Source organism: Mustelus asterias, unplaced genomic scaffold (assembly GCF_964213995.1).
Source record: "Mustelus asterias unplaced genomic scaffold, sMusAst1.hap1.1 HAP1_SCAFFOLD_432, whole genome shotgun sequence".
NCBI lineage: Eukaryota > Metazoa > Chordata > Chondrichthyes > Carcharhiniformes > Triakidae > Mustelus > Mustelus asterias.
The window spans coordinates 335,001-343,046 of NW_027590387.1; the positions used below are offsets into that span (position 1 = coordinate 335,001).

Consider the following 8,046-nt stretch of genomic DNA (forward strand, 5'->3'; position numbering starts at 1 on the left):
CGGGGTATAGAGTATAAAAGCTGGAGTCTGATGATGCAGCTGTATAGAACGCTGGTTAGGCCACATTTGGAGTACTGCGTCCAGTTCTGGTCGCCGCACTACCAGAAGGACGTGGAGGCATTGGAGAGAGTGCAGAGGAGGTTTACCAGGATGTTGCCTGGTATGGAGGGTCTTAGCTATGAGGAGAGATTGGGTAGACTGGGGTTGTTCTCCTTGGAAAGACGGAGAATGAGGGGAGATCTAATAGAGGTGTACAAGATTATGAAGGGTATAGATAGGGTGAACAGTGGGAAGCTTTTTCCCAGGTCGGAGGTGACGATCACGAGGGGTCACGGGCTCAAGCTGAGAGGGGCGAAGTATAACTCAGACATCAGAGGGACGTTTTTTACACAGAGGGTGGTGGGGGCCTGGAATGCGCTGCCAAGTAGGGTGGTGGAGGCAGGCACGCTGACATCGTTTAAGACTTACCTGGATAGTCACATGAGCAGCCTGGGAATAGAGGGATACAAACGATTGGTCTAGTTGGACCAAGGAGCGGCACAGGCTTGGAGGGCCGAAGGGCCTGTTTCCTGTGCTGTACTGTTCTTTGTTCTTTGTTCTCACACACTCACACGCACACCCACACACTCACACTCACACACACACACTCACACACACACACTCACACACACGCACACACACACACACACACACACCCCCCCCCACACACACACACACACACTCACACGCATGCAGGCACACACACACATGCACACACACACACACACACACACGCACACATACCCACACACACACACGCACATACACACACACACACACATACACACACACACACACTCACGCCCGCACTTACACACACATACGCACACACGCACGCACACACACACATACCCACACACAGACACACACCTACACACCCACATGCACCACACACACATGCACAAACACACATGCACAAACACACATGCACAAACACACATGCACAAACACACACACATACACACACAAACACACACATGCACACACACACACACACATGCACGCGCACACACACGCACACACACGCATGCACACATACACACTCACGCACACACACACATGTACACACACACGCGCACACACACGTACACATGCACACACACGCGCACTCACACGTGCACACACACACACGCATGCACACACACACATGCACACACACCAACACACGCACGCGCACACATGTGTGCACACACACGCGCACACACACCAACACACACACATGCACACACACACAAACACACCCACACACACATTGACTGCCCACATATCCACGTCCACTGCCAAACCCTCTCAAACTCTCCTGCCCCCACACAACCCTCACCTTTACACCTCCAACACCCTCCCTGTACCCGCTCCACACACACACACACAGACACACACACACAACCCTCCCACATACACACACACCAAACACAGACACATTCATAACCCCCCGCCCTTCCACACACACCTCTGCCAACACACGCTCACACACACAAAATCTTCTCCATTATTGCCATTGTTTAAATCTCTCCATCCTCTCTCTGAGATTCCATCATTTTCAGTTTGCTTTAAGCTGTCCGAGTGAGAAAGCAACGATTCCCACAATCCAGGAACCGGCAGTCAGAGCATTGCCGCTGTGTGTGTCAGTGTGTGTGTGTGTGTCAGTGTGTGTGTGTGTGTCAGTGTGTGTGTGTGTGTCAGTGTGTCTGTGTGTGTCAGTGTGTGTGTGTGTGTCAGTGTGTCTGTGTGTGTCAGTGTGTGTGTGTATCAGTGTGTGTGTGTATCAGTGTGTGTGTATGTGTGTGTGTCAGTGTGAGCGTGTATCAGTGTGTGTCAGTGTGTGTGTCAATGTGTGTGTGTCAATGTGTGTCAGTGTGTGTGTGTCAGTGTGTGTGTCAGTGTGTGTGTGTGTCAGTGTGTGTGTCAGTGTGTGTGTGTGTCAGTGTGTGTGTCAGTGTGTCAGTGTGTGTGTGTGTGTCAGTGTATGTGTGTGTCAGTGTGTGTGTGTCAGTGTGTGTGTGTGTGTGTCAGTGTGTGTGTGTCAGTGTGTGTGTGTGTCAGTGGGTGTGTGTCAGTGTGTGTGTGTCAGTGTGTGTCTGTGTCAGTGTGTGTGTCAGTGTGTGTGTGTCAGTGTGTGTGTCAGTGTGTGTGTGTGTCAGTGGATGTGTCAGTGTGTGTGTGTGTCAGTGTGTGTGTGTCAGTGTGTGTGTGTCAGTGTGTGTGTGTGTCAGTGTGTGTGTCAGTGTGTGTGTCAGTGTGTGTGTGTGTCAGTGTGTGTGTGTGTCAGTGTGTGTGTCAGTGTGTGTGTGTGTCAGTGTGTGTCAGTGTGTGTGTGTGTCAGTGTGTGTGTGTCAGTGTGTGTGTGTGTCAGTGTGTGTGTGTCAGTGTGTGTGTCAGTGTGTGTGTGTCAGTGTGTATGTGTCAGTGTGTGTGTCAGTGTGTGTGTGTGTCAGTGTGTGTGTGTGTCAGTGTGTGTGTCAGTGTGTGTGTGTCAGTGTGTGTGTCAGTGTGTGTGTGTGTCAGTGTGTGTGTGTCAGTGTGTGTGTGTCAGTGTGTGTGTGTGTCAGTGTGTGTGTGTCAGTGTGTGTGTGTGTCAGTGTGCGTGTCAGTGTGTGTGTGTGTCAGTGTGTGTGTGTCAGTGTGTGTCTGTCAGTGTGTGTGTGTCAGTGTGTGTGTGTCAGTGTGTCAGTGTGTGTGTGTGTGTCAGTGTGTGTGTGTCAGTGTGTGTGTGTGTGTGTCAGTGTGTGTGTGTGTGTGTGTCAGTGTGTGTGTGTGTGTGTGTCAGTGTGTGTGTGTCAGTGTGTGTGTGTGTGTCAGTGTGTGTGTGTGTGTGTCAGTGTGTGTGTGTCAGTGTGTGTGTCAGTGTGTCAGTGTGTGTGTGTGTGTCAGTGTATGTGTGTGTCAGTGTGTGTGTGTCAGTGTGTGTGTGTGTGTCAGTGTGTGTGTGTCAGTGTGTGTGTGTCAGTGTGTGTGTGTGTCAGTGTGTGTGTGTCAGTGTGTGTCAGTGTGTGTGTGTCAGTGTGTGTGTGTCAGTGTGTGTGTCAGTGTGTGTGTGTCAGTGTGTGTCAGTGTGTGTGTGTGTCAGTGGATGTGTCAGTGTGTGTGTGTCAGTGTGTGTGTGTCAGTGTGTGTGTGTGTCAGTGTGTGTGTGTGTCAGTGTGTGTGTGTCAGTGTGTGTCAGTGTGTGTGTGTCAGTGTGTGTGTGTGTGTGTGTCAGTGTGTGCGTGTCAGTGTGTGTGTGTGTGTCAGTGTGTGTGTCAGTGTGTGTGTGTGTCAGTGTGTGTGTGTCAGTGTGTGTGTGTCAGTGTGTGTGTCAGTGTGTGTGTGTGTCAGTGTGTGTGTGTCAGTGTGTGTGTCAGTGTGTGTGTGTCAGTGTGTGTGTGTCAGCGTGTGTGTGTGTCAGTGTGTGTGTGTCAGTGTGTGTGTCAGTGTGTGTGTGTCAGTGTGTGTGTGTGTCAGTGTGTGTGTCAGTGTGTGTGTGTGTCAGTGTGTGTGTGTCAGTGTGTCTGTCAGTGTGTGTGTGTCAGTGTGTGTGTGTCAGTGTGTGTGTGTCAGTGTGTGTGTGTCAGTGTGTGTGTGTGTGTGTCAGTGTGTGTGTCAGTGTGTGTGTGTGTGTCAGTGTGTGTGTGTCAGTGTGTGTGTGTCAGTGTGTGAGCCGTTTTTGAGGCAGAATTACAGAGACAATAACGGAGCCTCGATCGCTATTTGCGTCGCTGCTGTTTGAACCAAACATCCCTTTGTTTTTGCCTTTGCTGCTGTCTGCTGTCTGAGAGCAAGGACTCTCTCTCCGAGCCTCTGTCTCTGCCCCCACTGCTGCTGCACCACCCCCACCCCCCCTCCCCAATCTCTCCCTCTCTGCCCCCTCCCTCCCCACCCACACTCATCAGGCACTGACCCTCCCAGCAAGATTCAGCAGCTGGAAACAAAAGCTGGCTGGCAGCATTGTGAGCAGCTCGGGGGGAGAGGACAACATTGACAGCAGAGAAAAGTCACCCACCCTCACTGTCTGCCTGGATCCCAGGCGGCTCATAAACCCCCCCCCCCCCCCACCGACACCCAGACCCCCCCCCCCCCCCCCCGCTTTGTTTTAGCACAGGTACACTGGGATGTCCCTGGTTCTCTGTCGGGGGAGCAGGGACATCCCAGTGTTTTCCTGTGCTAAAACAATGTAGAGATCTACACATATCCCCCCCCCCCCCCCCACTCCCCCCCACAAATCCCCCTCCCCTCCCACTCCCCTGGCTTTGCCATTCGCAGACCCCCATTACACAGAGGCAGGAGCTATACAGAGATACTCACCAGCATTCACACTCCAGGCTCCTTCTGGATGGGAGAAGCGTCTCTCTCTCGGTCTCTCTGTGTCTCTTGGTCAAGCGTCCATTCCGCTGCAGGCTCCCTCTCTCCAGCCCCTCCGCTGGGGGCTTTTGCCCTCTCTCCTCGATTCCTCGTCTGTCCAAGCGCTTTGTTTGCCTCTGTGTGTGTGTGTGAGAGAGAAACACTCAGGAGACCCTAATCCCCTCCCCCTTCCTGCACACATCAACCTTCACTTGGCACTGTGCCCCCTCCTCTCCTCCTGCCCCCCCCCCACCCCCCTTCCTCCTCTCTCTCTCTCTCTCTCCTCCCCCTTTATGCCCAGAATCTCAGTGCTTCCAACCCACAACACAAAAAAAATACCCCCACTGGACCAAATATTGGGACATTACCTCACTCCCCCAGACCCTACCAACTAACAGAGGGAGCAGAGAGAGGGAGGGGAGTTCCTCCTGAGCTAGTTTCACACCAGGTCTGACAATCCCAGCAAATACTACCAACCCCCTCCCCCCTCCCCCAAACTCACCCCCATCACTGTAACATCTCCCCTGCCCCCACCCTGTGGGGGCACCAGCAGCCAGGGCAGATGGTGAGGGGAGAGCTGTGTCTACTGTGTAGGAGCTTCGTGGAAAACCCTATCCCCAGCAGCAGAGCTCTGTTTTCTAATTCACTGAGCTCCCTTTCCGTGTTTTAAATGGTCCCTTCCACAGCCGATGCTGCCACAGAGACAAGGCATGAATTAACCCTTCCAGCGCTGACACTCTCAACACTCCGGCTCACTTCAATCGCTGCTCTCAATTACATCTCTGTTCCAATCGGATCCGCTGGCCATGAACGCAGAGGGGACAATGTGCACACATTTCAATTTCATTGTAATTCCCCAGTATTGTTAACTGGCAGTCCAGCTCACAGTCAGGTCGGACAGAGAGCAAAGGAATGGTGGGGTGGGCGGCTAAACAAAGACATTTCATTCCCATTGCACGATTCCTAACATCTGTATCTGCCAAAGTATTTACAGCCAAGCACTTCACTTCTGAAAAGCAACCACTGTTGTAATGTAACCTTGATGTGGAGATGCCGGCGTTGGACTGGGGTAAACACAGTGAGAAGTCTCACAACACCAGGTTATAGTCCAACAGGTTTATTTGGTAGCACTGGCCGCTACTGGCTTGTGCGACCAAATAAACCTGTTGGACTTTGACCTGGTGTTGTGAGACTTCTCACTGTAATGTAACATCTCAGTACTGACCCTCTGACAGTGCGGCACTCCCTCAGCACTGACCCTCTGACAGTGCGGCACTCCCTCAGCACTGACCCTCTGACAGTGCGGCACTCCCTCAGTACTGACCCTCTGACAGTGCGGCACTCCCTCAGCACTGACCCTCTGACAGTGCGGCACTCCCTCAGTACTGACCCTCTGACAGTGCAGCACTCCCTCAGCACTGACCCTCTGACAGTGCGGCACTCCCTCAGCACTGACCCTCTGACAGTGCGGCACTCCCTCAGTACTGACCCTCTGGCAGTGCGGCACTCCCTCAGTACTGACCCTCTGACAGTGCGGCACTCCCTCAGTACTGACCCACTGACAGTGCGACACTCCCTCAGCACTGACCCTCTGACAGTGCAGCACTCCCTCAGCACTGACCCTCTGACAGTGCGACACTCCCTCAGCACTGACCCTCTGACAGTGCGGCACTCCCTCAGCACTGATCCTCTGACAGTGCGGCACTCCCTCAGCACTGATCCTCTGACAGTCCGGCACTCCCTCAGCACTGACCCTCTGACAGTCCGGCACTCCCTCAGCACTGACCCTCTGACAGTGCGGCACTCCCTCAGCACTGACCCTCTGACTGTGCTGCACTCCCTCAGTACTGACCCTCTGACAGTGCGACACTCCCTCAGCACTGACCCTCTGACAGTTCAGCACTCCCTCAGTACTGACCCTCTGACAGTGCAACACTCCCTCAGTACTGACCCTCTGACAGTGCAACACTCCCTCAGTACTGACCCTCTGACAGGGCGGCACTCCCTCAGTACTGACCCTCTGACAGTGCGGCACTCCCTCAGTACTGACCCTCTGACAGTGCGGCACTCCCTCAGTACTGACCCTCTGACAGTGCGGCACTCCCTCAGCACTGACCCACTGACAGTGCAGCACTCCCTCAGTACTGACCCTCTGACAGTGCGGCACTCCCTCAGTACTGACCCTCTGACAGTGCGGCACTCCCTCAGTACTGACCCTCTGACAGTGCGGCACTCCCTCAGTACTGACCCTCTGACAGTGCGGCACTCCCTCAGTACTGACCCTCTGACAGTGCGGCACTCCCTCAGTACTGACCCTCTGACAGTGCAGCACTCCCTCAGTCGTGCGTTATGAGTATCAGGCCAGGTTATGGGTTTCAGAAAGTCACAGATAACCTTAATAATACACTGGTTTGGCCTCAACTGGAGCAGTGTGTCCAAATCTGTTCTCCGCACTTGCGGAAGGATGTGAATTGGCTTTGCAGTGGGTGCAGGAATCAATCACGAGATGGGTTCTAGGAATGAGGAACTTGAGCGATGTGGATAGACTGGAGAGTCTGGGACTGTCCCCTTGGAGAAGGGAAGGTTGAGAGAAGATTTGACCGAGGTCTTCAAAATCCTGAGGGGTCTGGACAGAGTCGATAGAGAGAAATCGATCCCATTGGTGGAAGGATCAAGAACCAGAGGGCACTGATCTTATGTAATTGTCAGAAGAAGCGATGGAGACTTGAGGAGAGATTATTCCACGCAGCAAGTGGTCAGGGTTTGGAGCGTGCTGCCTCAGGCAGATTCATCGAGGCTTCCAGGAATTAGATTATTCCTGAAAAGGCAGACTGTACAGGAATCCAGGGCGGAGGCAGGAGAATGGCGCCATGAGAATTGCTCATTGCAGGAAAAATGGGCTGAATGGCCTCCTGTACCGTCACAGTGACATCATTCCGTGAAATCTGCATCAGCAACGCCCAGCCCAGTGTGGGGTCAGGACCCGGAATGATCCGGAGTGTCTGATCCCTGACCCCGGAGTGAAAAGCAAGCCTCACGACAGGCAAATTTCAATTTGTCCGGGGAGGGGGGAAGTGGGAAACTGGGGCGACAGGGAAATGGGGGCGAGGGGAAACAGGGTGATGGGGAAATGGGGAAACAGGGAAACAGGGGTGACAGGATAAACGGGGCAAGGGAGAAATGGAGGTGGCAGGGAGACATGGCAAAAAGGAAATGGGGCAATAAGGAAATGGGGCAATAAGGAAATGGGGCAATAAGGAAGTGGGGCAATAGGGAAATGGGGGTAACAGAGAGACATGGCAAAAAGGAAATGGGGCAATAAGGAAATGGGGCAATAAGGAAATGGGGCAATAGGGAAACGGGGGTAACAGGGCGACATGGCAAAAAGGAAATGGGGGTGAGGGAGAAATGGGTGGCATGGATGGGGAAAACAGGACAAGGAGGAGACAGGGGGAATGGGGGAGGTGAGGGCGAGGAGGAATAGGGAGATGGGCAGAATGGGGCGAGAGGGAAACGGGGGCGACAGGGAAAATGGGGGGAGAGGGAAATGGGGGTGATGGGGCAACAGGGAGGGGTGTGGTATGGGGAGGGGGCTGCTGCAGGGGGGGTGCACAGGGAGTGGGGGGACAGGGTGGCGGGGACAGCTGCTTCCCTGAGCTGTGGACAATTGGTCACCATGCACTCAGGCAC

The 8,046-nt window shown here is 53.7% G+C and overlaps 1 protein-coding gene across 5 annotated transcripts in view; it reads right to left on the reverse strand.

Moving 5' to 3' along the window:
- Positions 1 to 4,655, reverse strand: part of LOC144486705 (transmembrane protein 198-like) — a 251,192-nt gene extending 246,537 nt beyond the window's left edge. For 4 of the 5 annotated variants that reach the window (XM_078204712.1, XM_078204708.1, XM_078204709.1 and 1 more), the window contains exon 1: positions 4,321 to 4,655. The gene's annotated coding sequence lies outside the window, so the exon portion shown is untranslated. The remainder of the gene's footprint in view (positions 1 to 4,320) is intronic. The other variant, XM_078204711.1, reaches the window with a different exon arrangement.
- Positions 4,656 to 8,046: the final 3,391 nt, after the last annotated feature.